Consider the following 16146-nt stretch of genomic DNA (forward strand, 5'->3'; position numbering starts at 1 on the left):
ACTTCTCTCTAGTTGTGGCGCACAGGCTTATTAGTTGCAGTGCGAGGGCTCTCTAGTTGTGGCATGTGGGCTCAGTAGTTGCAGTGTGTGGGCTTAGTTGCCCTGTGGCATGTGGGACCTTAGTTCCCTGACCAGGGATCGAACCGGCATCCCCTGCATTGCAAGACAGATTCTTAACCACTGGACCACCAAGGAAGTCCTGACAATTCTGAATTGGAATGCAGATGGAGCCAGACTAATGTGGACACAGTTTTCTGCTCATGCTATGAATGAGAGTATGATATTAGACCTGGTTAGGCCTCAAAATAATGATTTTCAGAAACTTCTATAAAATAAAATAAAACAAAATAAGTAAAATAAAATTCTATGCCCTCTTTCCCAGAATTATAGTCTTTCTATATATAACACAACAGGCTTCTGTTTTATTTGTAACTTCCTTTTTATTCTTATTGAAATAAAGTCATTTTAACACTTTTTGACCTAACCAGTGAACACGATTTGGGTTACTGGTAATATTAAATATCATAAGGCTGTCTCCTTGAGCAGGAAGAAAGAGATGCAAATACCTGGGGTACATGTGCATTTCATGCTACCGCAATTATTGACTAAGCACCAGTTAAATTTCCCTTAATTCTACCCGAGAAGATGTGGTCTCCACTGATTTCTAGAAGAGTTAATTTTAATTAAAAAAATTTTTTTCCATGTATTCAAATAGCATGCGAATATAATAATATTCACTGTTTGATAATGTACAGAAGTAACGTGTCTCTATGTACAAAGGCAAGTGATATGGGTTTTTGTGATTTCCTTAAATAACATCATTTTATATATTTCCACACTCACAGCTATACATAGTCACAAAATGTTCAACTTTAAACTATCCCATTTAAAATGACATTCTTTATTTTTATACTCTGTAGAATTTATACTCGAAATAGCATTTCCTTGTCCTCCCATCACCACCCCCTTTTCAATTCCCAACTTGGGAACATTTCGACCATCTTTTCTGGCTGGGAGGAAGTTGGAGGATTTCATCTCAGAAATGTTCAGCTTCCACCCCAGCTGGGCGTGCTCCCTGGTCCCTCCACCATCCTCCTCAAATCCCATCGCCAGCCTCCATCTCTACGGAGGACACAGAAAAGAGGGGCAGTTGGTGCAAATGTGGACAGCTTCATCCTCTTCTGCCTCCACAATTTCCTTTAATAGCAATAACTGATATTTACTGAGCATTCACTGTGCTTACTCTTCATCCTGTCTAGTCCTCCAAATAGCCCCAGCATGGAAGCACCATGATGACCCCTTTTCTAAGACTGAGGAAACAGGGTTAAAAAGGTTACGGAACTCGCTGAAAGTCACTCCCCTGAGAAAGACCAGAACTGGGATTCACATCCCTGTCCTTTGCTCAGAGAGGTTGGTTGGTCTCTTAACCTTTGTGTCAGTGTTTCTTGAAAATCCCCTCGGGGTATCTCTTCACAGTAGTCAACTGAAATCCCACCACCAGAAATAACGAATATTAAAATATTGGATATTTTCCTTTTAATTTTTAAATAAATTATATTAATTTCTTTGAGAGTTATGATAATGTTATATGTACAAATTTTTATCCTACTCTTCCCCCTTAACATTACATTTTGAGTGTGCATTATTTTAAATGGTACATATCAGACCTACTTTTCATTCCCATGGCACACAAATTACACCTACAAAGCAGGTGTGAATTAGTAGTAAAGATACAGATATAATTTCCAGCCTGTCAGAGCCTTCCTCCTGACCCTTCCAATCAATAACCACCCCCCCAATATAGCCACTACTCTGAAATCTACCACCACAGATTTGTTCATTTATATAAAATTCTACTCTTGAATTTCATGTAAATGGAAGAATACAGTATATTCTTCTTTGTGTCTGGTTTCTTTTGTCTGTGAGAGTCATCTGTGTTATTACAAGTAACAGTATCATTGCATGAAGTTTTCACACAATCATCTTTTGATGTTACTCCTGCTATAGCTTCCCAACTAGTTCAACCAAATCTGCTCTTGACCTCTTTCCAATAAATTTTCCATACGGATGCCAGAAATGTCTTTCTATAAGATAGATACGATCTTGTCCACCCCAAAATCTTTGTCTGAAGGATGAGGAAGCCATCCCTGACTCCTTTTACACACTCTTCTTGTCAAAGCTCCTGTAGGTTCTTTCTTTGAACTTGCCTTGTCTTGAATGATATACCTGCATGATCATCTGTGAGTCTCTCCCACTAGGCTGTAACCTCTAGGAGGTCAGATTCTATCTTGTTCATCTCTGTATACCCAATGTCTAGGATGGTGCCTTATACATAACAAAGAAATATTTGTTGAATGAATAAATGAAGTGCCACTAGTTTCTCATTTGCTTTGCTGATGGAAATTCTAATTGTCCTTACTTCATGGCCACACTAATTTTCCTGTTGCGTACCGCTAATCATATTTTTTCCCCCAGCCTATGACCTCCATTACCTGCACAATTAAGTACACATTTTCACTTAGCATTTTAGGATTCTCAAAAAGCCTTCCTGGACCTCTACTATTATCCTTGTGTAGCTCATGCTGTAGCCAAAAAGGAGTGATTGGCTCCCCCTTGAACCCACCTCAACCTTCCCAACCCTGCACCTTTGTTCTTAATCATTCCTTCTACCCAGAATGCCCCGTCAACACCAAGGCCATCCTTCTAGCTCATCTCATTGTCACCTTCTCTGTAAAATAACTCTTAATCCTCTCCACAAAATGTTAACTCTCCTCTCAACCATCAGCATGAAATACCTTTTCGAGTACTACAATGTGCCCGTACTTTTCTAAATATTTCATGTATGTTAATCATTCAATCTTATGAAATAAGCATTGTCGTCGCCCACACGTTATAGATGAGGAAAGGGAGTCACAGAGATATTAAGTTTACATAGATTTCCTTATTAGAATGTAAATATATCAGGCAGCAGCTCTGCATCTTGCCCATCTTTGTCGCCTCCATCTTGCCAGGCACATACGTGGTACATGAGTAATGTACCAGGCACTGCACTTTACATACGTGATCTCATTTAGCAGTGCTCTTGGGGGTGTACTTATTTTGCAGATGAGGAAACTGAGACTAAAAGATAAGGAGTTTGCCTAGGTTACACAGCTAGTAAGGGGCAAGGAGAGGATTCAGCCCTGGCTCTGTTTGTCCTTAAAGCCCAAGTTCTTACCACTGTGCTCTGTGCCTCACTGATACCCCTGGGGTATTGGTATTCTGAGTCAAACCACTGCTCCTGGGCGAGCTAGTTCCTCACAAGCAGGACTCTGCACCCTCAGTGTCCTGCTTTTCATGTGTTTCAGATTCCGGTAAAATGTAGTATGATGCAAGCCATCGTCCCTGCGAAATGCATGCTATGGAGTAGAGGGACAAAGGGGTCTCTCTGCTCCAGGGGCTTGCAGGGGCGAAGCCCCGCAGTGCAGAGCAACAGGTGCCTGACTTTAGTGAGGCCAAAAGCGAAAGGTGGGACAGCATGTAGGGACGGCAACGAACCCATGTTCATTATCTACAGCAAAGCTGAAATTCCAGCCCACTTCTCGCCAGTCCTTTAGTCACATCTTCAAATCCTTCTCTACCATGCGCTCAAAAATGACAAACTCCTTCCATCATTAATTGAAGCAAGAAACACTCTACAGTGTTCAGCGGGCACGAGGAAGATGGAGTGGGAATAGGCAGAGTGGAGGGGAGAGGAGGACAAGACAAGGAGAAAGGAGAGAGGAGGAGAGGAGAGAGAAGAGGAGAGGAAAAAGAAAATTGCAGACTGTGTTGTAAAGACCACCCAGATGGTTTTGTGTTACCTGCTTCGGGGGGATTATTTATAGCGTTCCTCCTCTCATCTGCACACAAAGCAAGGCCCTGCCTGCTGCCAGTGTGTGTCTGTGTGTGCATGTGCATGAGCACGATCCTGACACCACAGCTCTCCAGCTGAAAACTGGATGTGGTTTCTTCATGTGTGCCCTGTTGCTTTAAACCTCTCATTTTTAGATCAGAGGGTTACCATGTACGAGCCCCGATTGGGCCCGGGGCAGCCTGGAGCCTCTGCAGTTTTATGCTGCTCCCTCCTGGGTCCCTGAACTCTGAGATCTCCAAGCAGACTCTGTGGCTTTGAACCAATCTCCTTCCTCACCACCCCTGAGCTGGAGGGACGGGCCGTATTTACCAACATCTCTAAGGCATAGTCAAGGCTTACTTCACACCACTTTGATCCACATTACAAGAGAATTATGTTCAGAATGTGTGCGCTGGTGGAGATAGATTCTTCTATTTCCCTGGGGCCTCCAACCCATTTAAACGACTGCAAAAGAGACCTGCTGCCTTAGGAAAGCAATCCAGATTTTGCAACAGCTTTTCCCACAGTAAATCCGATTTCTGCAGGAACCAAAAGCTCTCCAGTGCTGAGTGTGTGGGCGTGTGTGCATGTACACGGAATTCGTGTTTCCCTGGAATCAAACTACCAGGAAGCTGACATAAATGGGTTTGGAAAGGAGAAAGTTAGCACTTTTTATGAGGAAGCGACCCAGGACAAATTCTTGTTCAACTGAGGAATAAACAATCCGACCTCAGGAATTTATATTTTTTAAACATTAAGTGTCAGATAAAATATCTGGTGTCTCTTTTAATGGGAGGTAATAGGGTTTAGGAAAAAATTATAGATGGACAGGAAATTTAACATTTTCTAAGATTCATTAATCACTAAATTTCCTTCTGTACAATGGACAGTGCCCTTCCGTTCATAATGATGTGCTTAGCTCCGTGAGCTTGCAATGTGCTTTACCGTTTAATCGCCCCCAAACTCCGTTTTTTTTTAATAAGATTTTTATTTTGGAATAATTTCAGGTTTACAAAAAAGTTGTGAAGATTCCATAGAGAGTACACCCTCACCCAAGTTCAGTTTCCCCTAATGTTAACATTTTAACATTATTTGGTCAAAACTAAAGAAGCCAACATTACCCTTGTACGTGACTAGTAACCAGACTTGATTTGGATTTCACCAGTTTTTCCGCTAATGTCCTTCCTCTGTTCCAGGATCTAATCCAGGACACACGTTGCATTTAGGGTCTCCCTAGTCTCCTCTAGTCTATGATGGGTTTTCAATATTTCCTTGCTTTTCATGACCTTGACAGTTTTCAGGAGTACTGGTTAAGTATGTTCATTAAATGTCCCTCAAATTGGGATTTGTTTGATGTTTTTATATTGATTAGGCAGAGTCTTTTTTTTTTGTGGAAGGAACACCACAGAGGTTAAGTGCCCTTCTCATCACATTTTATCAGGGGCACCTGATACCCACATGACATCCAGGGGGACGTTAACCTTGATCACTTTGTTGAGGTGGTGTTTGCCAGGCTTCCTCATGGGAAAGTCACTATTTTTCCCTTTTCCTTTTCTCTGTTCTTTAGAACTGGATCACTAAGTCCAAACCACACTCAATAGGATGGGGGCTCTAAGCTTACCTCCTGGAGAAGGGAGTATATTATTATTTGGAATTCTTCTGCAAAGATATATCTCTCCTTCCCTTTTTATGTATTCAGTTATTCATTTATGTCAATATAGACTTGTGTATATGTATTTCATACTTTGAGTTATAATTCAGTACTATGTTACTTATTTTCTTGCTCAGATTTTTTCAGCTTTGGCCACTGGGAGCTCTTTCGGATTGCCCTGGGTCCTTTTGACACAGCTCCATTCCATTCCTTTTTTCTTTTCTTTTCTTGTTGTCTTTCTTTCTTTCTTCCTTTCTTCATTCCTTCTTTTTTTCCTTTCTTTCTTTAGAATTTCCTTACTTTCTGGTAATGCCAGATGACCCAGCATCATCTTGTATTTTTCCTGCCCCAACCCTACAATCCACCATTTTCGAAGGAGACCTGGTTCCTTTTATTGGAGAATGGTGTTTAGAAACTGAGATCTGGTTGCTGGGTGTGCCTGTTGTTACTAGGATGACATTGCTTCTAGATCCTCCTAGAGGAGAGTTTAGTAAAGTATATTTGTATGTATGTAACCCATGAATCTACCCATCTGTGTGTGTGTGTGTGTGGACATGAGTTCATACTGATGTCTCCAACTTTAGTATAGTATCACAGGGCCAAACTCTATTTTATAGGTATAGTTATCAAACATATTTTACATCTGAGGCTTAAGGTCTTGACCCAGGTCTCATACCTAGTGAGTAGAACCTGAACTCAACCTGCAACTCTTCACATCAGCACACCTGTGTTTGACATAAATTATGAAGCACATTCAGAGTAGCCAGTCCTCAGTGTCAGAAAGTAAACACAGCTCTGGTTTTAGCTTTAATGAAATATTATGAAGAGCTTAATTTCCAAGAACCTTGCACAAGTATCCCAACTTTCTCATTACCAGTTAAATCATATAGTCAGTCACTCACATAGTCAGTCACGCCTCAGCAAACATTTCTCGAGCACTTACTGTGTGCCAGCCCCGCTGCGAGGCACCCTGAGTAAGCTATCTCTTTTAACCATCACAAATCTGCAGGACAGATATGATTCCCCCATTTTATTTATAAATAAGTCCACTGAGACCTAGAGGATTAAAAGACTTGCCTAAAGTCCTGTAGCTTCTACAGAATGATTCTGTTTTCTTCTTTCCGGCAGCAAATATTTATAGAGAATGAATTATGTAGGACAGTATTCCAGCAAATGAGGCGGGCAATCGCGATGCAAAGAGTGATTCTAGGCAGGGAGACCAACTTGGAAACAAACTATGATGAAGAGACAAGTGTTCCAACAGCGGGTGCAGAGAGGAACAGAAAACTCAGCAGAGAAGGGCTGGGCCCTCCCTGGGAAGGAGTGGAGGTGACTGTCTTCAAGGTGGAGTACGTGTTGACGTGGCACTCCCGGACTTGCCTGCCTCAGCGCCTTGTTCTTGGGCCCTTTGCCCAGAACCCTTCCAGTTCTCTGCACAGTCAGCACCTTCTCCTCCTTCAGCTTTCTGTTGAAATGTCCCCTCCTCACAGGGGCCTTCCCCGAGCCGCCCATCTGAAGAAGGTCTCCTTTGTGCTCTCACATAACACTTTGTTTCTTTCATAGCGCTTGAGGGCAGGGACCATGTCTTTCTTGCTCACCGTCATGTTTCCAGGACTGTGCAATGCCTGGCACAGTGTAGGTGCTTCATAACATTTGTTAAATGAAAGATAAGATGGCAAGGGCAGTTCTGAACATGTATTTGCTTTACTTCCTCTCTTGTGAGGATTTACCTGGTCTCAATGGAATATACCATAGTGTAAAAAGTTTAGCTTATTTTAGAATGTGAAGCAGTTTTCAGAAATATGTGTGGAGTCCCACCTCGGTGCATCTGGTTCAGTATTTCTGGGGTGAGCCTATGCACTTCTACAAAGCTTCTGATGAGCATTGAAGGGTGAGAAGAGTTGGCTCAAGCCTGAAAGCTGCCATCAACAAGCCAGAAAGTATTGTCTCTCCTCCTGCTACTGGCTTTTTCTTTGTCATCTGGTAGCTTCCCAGACACCCAAAGTCACGTGTCTCCACTTATCCCCTAGCATTATCCTTGGTTCCTTGATTTCTGCCCCTTTTCTCATGGATTCATTAACAAACTCCGTTTATGGGTTTCTAGTCTCCAGTCCCCTGGGAATAAGGCCTCATAGAAGGGCTGAGGGAACTGGAGGTTTTAGAAATAATCTATTTAGAGTTCACTCCTTTTTTATGGATTTTCTCATAACAGTATGCTAATTGGGCAAGGTTGCACTGAAATTATCTACACCCAAGGAAGAAAATGAGGATACGTATTAACCTGCTCAGGTCTCTCCCATTCCAAAAATTATATATAAAAATAAACCTCCCAGAACCCCCATTCCTCTCCAGCTACAATCAAATTTCTCTGCTGCCTTTAATTGAGGGGCAGTTCAATAGGGTGGTTATGAGCACAGGTCTTAGAGCCAGACCACCTGGGCTCAAAGCCTGGCTTCATTTCTTACTCTGTCTCTCCTGAAGCAAGTTGCTCAATCACTCTGGGCCTCAGTTTCTTCATCTATAAAATGGTGATAGTACTCAGACTTCATACGGTTGTTATGAATATTTAACAATTTAATATATATCTCTACATGTATTTATACGCATACATACATATATGTGTGTACGTGTATTGTCTGAGGGGGGAGGGGATTGAGTTTTAGGACAGTGCTTTGCTTATAATAAGTACTAATAAGTGTTAGCAGCAGCAGCAGCAGAATCCAGCAACTTTTTAGAAGAGGAGAGCTTTTCTTCACCTCCCATTTGCTTCTCAAGCTACTGAAGGCTGGCCTCTAGCCCCATCACGCTAATGAAACACCTCTCCTTAAGGCCACCAATGACCTCCTAAACATCAAATCCAAAAACCTTCTTATCCATCATCTGCTGCGTTTGACACTGCTTGCCACTCCCTTCCCGAAACTCCTCTGCCCTTTCCTGGTTCTCTTTGCACTACTCTGTCCCTTTGAGGGTTACTCTTCCCTTTCTAAGCACCAGGACCCACCCAGCCAAGACTCTGCTCACTCTGGGCTTTCTCCCTGAGTGATTATAGGCAAGACAGCCTGTTGGCTAAGCACAGAGATTCAGATGCCAGCCTGAGGGCGTCAGTGACCCTGGCTCCACCACGTACTTGCTGAGTGATTTGAGATATATCACCTAACTTCCTTGTGTTTCTTCATATGTTAAATGGGGAATATAGTAGAGCCTACCTCCAAGGGCTAATGTGAGGGTTACATAAATTAATATGTGTGAAAATTCTTAGAAGAGTGACTGATCATCATAAACATACAGAATGTTTGCTCTTGTAAGCCTCACAAATAAAGCTCAAGACTTCACTCAGAGCTTCTGCCAGTGCATACAGCTTCCAGATAAATATCCTCATTTGTAAGTCCCAAAGACGCCTTGAACATAACATGTCAGAAACTGGACTATTATCTTTTCCCCACATCAGCTATTCCTCCCATATTCCAGATCTCAGTTTTGAAACCACCTTTCACCCGCCTAAATGGTTCTTTCTAGTCTATCCCCCTTCTCCATCCTCAATTCCACCTGCCTAATTCAGGGGCTTATCATTTCTAGGATGGAGTACTGCAACAACTTTGTAACTGATATCTCTACCTCCACCCTTGAAATCCTCAAATCCAGGCACCAAAGTGATGTTTCCAAACGCAAGTCAGACCATGTCCCCTTTCCTGCTTAAATCCCTCAGAGCCATCCATCAAGGTCAGGACGAAGTCTGAGTTCCACTAGCTAACCTGTTCCTACCTACCCAGCCTTGTTCTTGGAGAAACTGCCTTATCTATTTCTCTCCAGCAGCTCAACACTTCTTATCATTTCCATCACATCCTGCTGAGTCTCACCTCCCAGCCTTGCTCTATTTCCCCCTGTACCTATAATATACCCTTTCCCTGAGTCATCCTTTAAGACCCAGCTCAGTTGTCACCTTCTGCAAGAAACCATCTGACACTTGTGCTCCCACTCCAGTGAGGATTAGACTCCCTTCTGCATTGTCCCCAAGATACCATGTCCTAACAGCTATCATTGCACTTCCGCTGTTGCATTTGAGTCATTAGTTTAAGTGTCTGGCTCTATGAGACTGACTGCTGGACTACGAGTTGTAAAGCTGGGACTATTCCTGAGCCAGCTCTCTCCCCCCACTGCCTGGTATGGGTATAGGAGGCTGGCACACTACTTGTGCCCGATAAATGTGTATTGAATGAATGGGCTTACATTTGAACCCAGTTCTTTCTATAAAATAGGACAGCAATGCCTTCATAATATCCCTTCTCTCTACATTCCTTCCCAGCACTTGCTGGAGTCTGTACTCCCAGTGCATCTTCTTTTTTATCTTTTTTACAGACCCAACCTAAGCCTTAAGATGTCTTGATCCCATTTTTTTAACAATAAAATATTTTTTAATTAAAAAAAAAAGATGTCTTGATCCATCTATCTAGACTTGGGCCTTTCCTGCCACTAATCTTCCAGATGACTCATCATGGGCATCCACTCTGTCCTTTCCAGTTCTCCACTCTGACCAAGGCCATAGTTATCTCCCAGAAATGCATCTCTGCATTATTCCCCTACTGAGACAGCCTAGAGTTCATTATAATAGGAGCCTCAAACTTGAATAGTTTTGGAGGCATATTCTCAGAGGCTACCACAGTTCTTGGAATCAAGTATATGTTCAATAAATGGTGATTGTTATTAATAAAATGAATTAATGAATGAGCAGTGAGGTCGAATTGGCAAGAGGATTGGAGTTTAGCATCTCCTCTTTAAAACCAAACTGTTCTCTAGTAACCATCAATTATTCCTTTGTTCTTGTTCAAGAAAAATAATCTCTGATCCCGAGCTCCATTTTGTTCAACAAGGTGTGTGTGTGTGTGTGTGTGTGTGTGTTTGGGTAAATTTCTTTAACCTATCTGTGTTATGACTTGGCTTTTTTGTGGCAGGTACATAGAAAATAAAAATGATTAAGCATTCTCAGTTTAACAGAATCTCTGTGCCAAACAAGGAAAGGAAATTGCTTCCTCTGTCATCATGGTTACATTGGAGCCTCCAAGGCTACTACCATGGACAACTCTAGCAAAATAGTAGCTCAAAACCTGAACTAAATAGAAAAAATTAAGCTTCTCTTCTCCTTCAGTTGTCTGGTCAACCTACCCAGCTTGTATTTGCTCTTCTCCTGTTCTCCACCCTAACTCTGTATAGTATGTGAGTGTTTTCTCACAAATCCAGGCCTACGAGAAAACAAATTATTAAGTAAGAAAGAAGCCATTTGTGTGATCATCAGAGTTTTAGGTTAAGGAAATTTCCTTCTTGAGTGATGGCTATTCTTCAGCTGTGACTTGGCAAATCATTAGAAAATCAAATGTTATTTTTGAAGGGAACAAACATCCGAGAAAGAATAACCTATAGCTTTGGAACATTTTTTGTGTACCTTGATATTCTGGAAGACTTAATAAAGTTTTCCAGATTACCTCACTTAATAAACTCATAGCTGTGTCTGGAAGACAACCATATCTATGATAACTGAGGCCAGAAATGGTACTAAGGTGAAAAGAGCCTTGGCTAAAACTGATAGGCTTTCAAGGCATGGACAGTCATTCTCTTAGTCTCATAATATACATTTACTAAGCCCCTATGTATGATAGGTACACATTCGGGGCTGAAAAATAAAAGGCAATTGACAACCACAATCTGAGTGGCTATAACATACCAAAAGCTGGACTAAGTACTTATCATACATCGTCTGAAATCATCCAACACAATTGCGAAGTTATTCCATTATCCCAATTTTATAGATGAGAAATCAAAATTCAAGTAAATTGTTGGTTGTGGAGTTGTTTACTTGACAATATTTCTAAGGTTCCTCTTTAAACATCTCAGGAAATTATGAGCAGTAAGGTAAATTACAGGGGAATATAGCCATCTAGATGCAAAAAAGTCAGCTTAAAAGCTTAAACTGGAACAGAATATAGTGTCTAAAAATAAACTCAAATGCATTTGAGATTCTTGTTTTCGATAAAAAAGATAGCCTTTCAAATCAGTGGCAAAACACTGGTTTATTCAGTAAATGGGTGGGATTAAAGACTAGCCATCCAGGGAATAAAATTTAAGCTAGGTGTTCATCTATTCCTTATAGCAAAATAAATCCCAAATAAATTAAAGGTTGAATCATAAAGAATGGAACCATAAAAGAAGAAAAACCTGAGCAATTTTATTCATAATTTACCCAAAGTCACAAAGGGAAATATGAATACATCTAACTTATAAAAACCTGGCATAGGGCTTCCCTGGTGGCGCAGTGGTTGAGAGTCTGCCTGCCAATGCAGGGGACATGGGTTCGAGCCCTGGTCCGGGAAGATCCCACATGCCGCAGAGCAGCTGGGCCCGTGAGCCACAATTACTGAGCCTGCGCGTCTGGAGCCTGTGCTCCGCGGCAGGAGAGGCCGCGATGGTGAGAGGCCCGCGCACCGCGATGAAGAGTGGCCCCCACTTGCCACAACTAGAGAGGGCCCTCGCACAGAAACGAAGACCCAACACAGCCATAAATAAAAGTAAATAAATAAAATAAAATAAATAAATAAATAAAAAAAACCCCTGGCATACACAAAGTCAAAAGACAAATGGCAAACTGGGAAATGTTTTTGTAATATGCCACACTATGAATTATTTTCTCCATGATTCAAAGAGCTCTTACAAAATCAAAAAGAAAAAACAGAGCAAAGGCTGCAAAAAAATTTGGTCTATAGAAGAAGAAGATCAAGGGGCCAAAAATGATGAGGGGATATGATGATCCTTTTCTCATAATTAAAAAAGTGAAAACTAAATGAGATTCCATCTACCTCTTACGTATTTTGCCTCTGCAAAACTCTCTGAAGTTCATTAGACAAGAAATTATCACAGAAACAGACAGGCTGTAAATATCAGAGACCACTAAATTAAATTGCTCCCTGAAGACTTGAAGGTTTAAAACTCTAACAGAACTTAGAACAGCATTTAACACCATACTTGGATGTATAGTCTGCCATTCAATCATTTCTCCCAGCATTTCAAAGGATTTGACAGACATTCCAAGCCGTATTTTGGTTTAAGTCTATACTTGGAATCTTGGAGAATGTATCTACTCAGACTTATTTAAAGTCTTATTTGGGGGTCATTAAGCTCTTAGCGATCCCAAGAATCTTCAGTGGATAGCACTAACAATTCAAATGTTAAGTTACCCTTGACTTCTGATAAGTAGAAGAAATCAGATAATTCCAAGGAAGGTACTTACTTATACGGTATTCAAATTTGGAAATGTTTCTTGCCTGCTTTTGAGAAGTTAAAAAATAACGACAACCATATATCTCTTGAGAATATGCTTTTTTCCCTTAGCTCAAGAAAAGCTAATGACCCTATTGAATTTGAAAAGTTCTAAAAGATACTTTGAGTTTTAAAATTTTAATCATTGGTCTCTCAGCTTCCGCTCTTGGCCCTTATCTTACCTAATTAATCACCCACATCTGAGCTCAGATCAGAAGTCATTTCTTCTAAGAAGTTTTCCTTGATGCTCCAAGTTAAGTTAGGTCCTCTAGGATTCCTCTTCTTTCATGGCATTCCATGCTTCCAGAACTTATCACAATTGTAATTAAACAGTTGTACAATAAGATAAATAACTGTAAAATTATTATTTAACGTCTGCTCCTTCTGTTAACATGTAAGCTCCATGAAAGCAGATAATCTGGCTGATTTATTTCTCAAGTTCCCTGTGACTTCCCCAAAGCCCAGCACATTTCACTGCGTATAGTAATTGCTCAATAAATATTTGTTCAATGAGCAGTATTGTATAGAGAATAATGGCCTCCCCAAAGCGGTCCACATCCTAATCCTCAGAATCTGTGAATATTACCTTACATGGCAAAAAAGATTTTGCAAGCATGATTAAGTTAAGGATCTATAGATGGAGAGATTATCCTGAATCATCTGGACGAGCCCAATGTAATCACAAGGGTCCTTATAAGAGAAAGGCAGGAGGATCAGCATGGGAGAAGAAAATGTGACAACAGACGTATTGGTGAGAGTGATGAGGCCATCAGCCAAGGAAAATGTGCAGCTGCTAGAAACCGAAGAGGCAAGAAACAGATTCTCCCCCTGGAAAGTACAGAGGGAACCAGCCCTGCTGACACATGATTTTAGCCTCCTAAGACTCATTTAGGACTTCTGGCCTCCAGAGCTATAAAAGAATAAATTTGTGGGGACTTCCCTGGTGGTCCAGTGGTTAAGACTCTGTGCTTCCACTGCAGAGGGCACGGGTTCGATCTCTGCTCAGGGAACTAAAGATCCCACAGGCCGAGTGGCATGGCCAAAAAAAAAAAGAATAAATTTGTGTTGTTTTTAAGCTACTAAATTTGTGGTAATCTGTTACGGCAACAGTAGGAAACTAAGATGAGGAAATTGATTAATTGTGTAACATAAGGCAAGACTGATCTAGGAACCTGAACGCAAATACAATAACAGTAAAAAATTAGAATAGTATGTTACAAAGAACTTGACCCAAGACAACCCAATGACTGAACCACACCCACTATCTGACAAACCCAATTATTTGCCAGAAATCATGTGTTTAAAGAGTAGGACAATATCAAATAATAAGAAAAGCCCATGGAGTCCAGCCATGGAGAACTTGGGCACATGCCCAGATACTAGGGAAGAAACTGTCAAAATGAAACAAAATTCATCGTGAAGCCTTGGACAATTCACTTAAACAGTACTGGGTTGTGGACTTCTCAACTATAAAGTAAGGTTAAGAACTGTTCGTTCCTACCTTGCTGAGTAGGTATATGGTATATACAGTGCCTGATAGAGAACTTGACACATAGAAGAACCTCTGTAAGTATGTAGTGATGATGGCAGTGGCGGTGGTTATAGTAAAATCAATGAATAATGTCAGGAAAAGTTGTGGGGTGGGAATAGTGTTATTTAAATTAAGACTTTTTTTTAAAAATAGGTATTTCCTATAGAGAAGGATAAAAGCAGTGTGACTAAATGTACTGATGATACTAATAGCTCCACAATGCAGAATTGGTCCAGGAGAAGGAAAGGAGGAAATTTAGCTAATGGTAAAATATGTATGAAGAAAAGACATTTAGTGATATAAGAGAATGCATTCAAAAGTGGTGGTGTTTTCTGTTACTTTTACAGTTCTTTCTTTCTCTCTCTCTCTTTTTTTTTTTGGTCTCCGGAAGAAGAAAATGACATGAACTGACTTCATTTTTTCCCACGTATCTTAAAGTCATAAAGCTGGGAAATGTGGGAACATGAAAATCAAATTGGGCTTTGGTAGAGCTAAACCCTATGTATTGGAAAGTAGCCACTGTAGGTTATGGTGGAATGCACATAAAATAATAAACCAGCAAATTCCAGCCAGACATGCCACTATTTGATAAAAACTTAATGAGCAAAAGCATCATGGGTATATGCTGCTGTGTGCTCTGATGATCAAGCAAAGGGTTGACCTTTCCCCTTTTGTAGACTGCTAGGGAACCGTGTCATGTTGTCCCTGGAATTTTCCAAGTCCTTGAATAAAGAAATGCAATATACATATCCATGGTTCTTTGGGTTATAAGACTCTAGGCTGAGGGCTTATATCTCTGTAAGCCTGTGTGATGGCTTCCTCTGCAATTCACTCATGAGAGTGTTAAATAGACTCTGAAGGGGATTTGAAACTGGAATAAGGAAACATTGCAGTCAAAGGGAGAAAATAATGAGAAGCTGAAAAGATTTGACCATAACAAATTGCAGGATCAAATGAGAACTTCCAGAACCAAGCCCCTCATTGTGGATGGAGAATCTGCTTATGCCTCAGATGATTGCTCTCAGTGAGTCAGAAACATCATTACAGCTTCCAGCTAGGAGAGTTTTATATCCAGCTCACAATCTATTCCCCAACTTTCTCTCCAACCACTGATTACAGTTGCACCCTCCATTCTGAAGTTGTAATTTTTCAGAAGATGGAAGCGTGGTCTTCGTACTTTAGAAACAATGGCTTAAACGCTATATAACGGACAGTGAAAAGGTTACCAAGGAGAGAGAGCAATTATCTTCATTTTCACGTTGCTTACAATTTGCCCCCTTTGCCTGTCATTAAGACAAGCAAACAAAATTAGCTTTAACAAATGTCTTTGAGTCCTTCCATCCAATTTTACAGATAGAAAGCAGACACTCAGAGGTTACATAATTTAACCATGCCATCTGCAGGCAGAGCTGGTGGTTCAGGTCTCTGGACTCCAGCACCTTTCCCACCATTGCCACGCTATTTTCCAAGAAGGAAGTATGCCTGAAATTTTAATACAAGCCAGATAATATGACTCATGAGGTCACTAAGGCTCAGGGGAATGGCAAGTGTAGCTCCCATGGAGTGTGGATGACTTAATGCAGAGAATCACACGGTTGGGAAAGAGCTCTGGCTCTGTATGCCAAGCACCTACGCAAATGTGTAGAAATTCATGTAACCCAGGGACAAGCGTAGCTGTAAGCATATGACTGATAATGAAAGGAGAAAGAAATATTCATTCAGCCAGTCATTTCTCTGTGTAATCATTCATTCTATTCATTCATTTCACAAGTACTTATTAAGTAT

General features: G+C 40.9%; 1 protein-coding gene across 3 annotated transcripts in view; it reads left to right on the forward strand.

The window, feature by feature from the left end:
- The window catches only part of AOAH (acyloxyacyl hydrolase), a 195175-nt gene that overhangs the window by 56558 nt on the left and 122471 nt on the right, over positions 1–16146 (forward strand). The window lies entirely within an intron of this gene.

The sequence above is a fragment of the Balaenoptera ricei genome, chromosome 9 (assembly GCF_028023285.1).
Source record: "Balaenoptera ricei isolate mBalRic1 chromosome 9, mBalRic1.hap2, whole genome shotgun sequence".
Taxonomy (NCBI): Eukaryota; Metazoa; Chordata; class Mammalia; order Artiodactyla; family Balaenopteridae; genus Balaenoptera; species Balaenoptera ricei.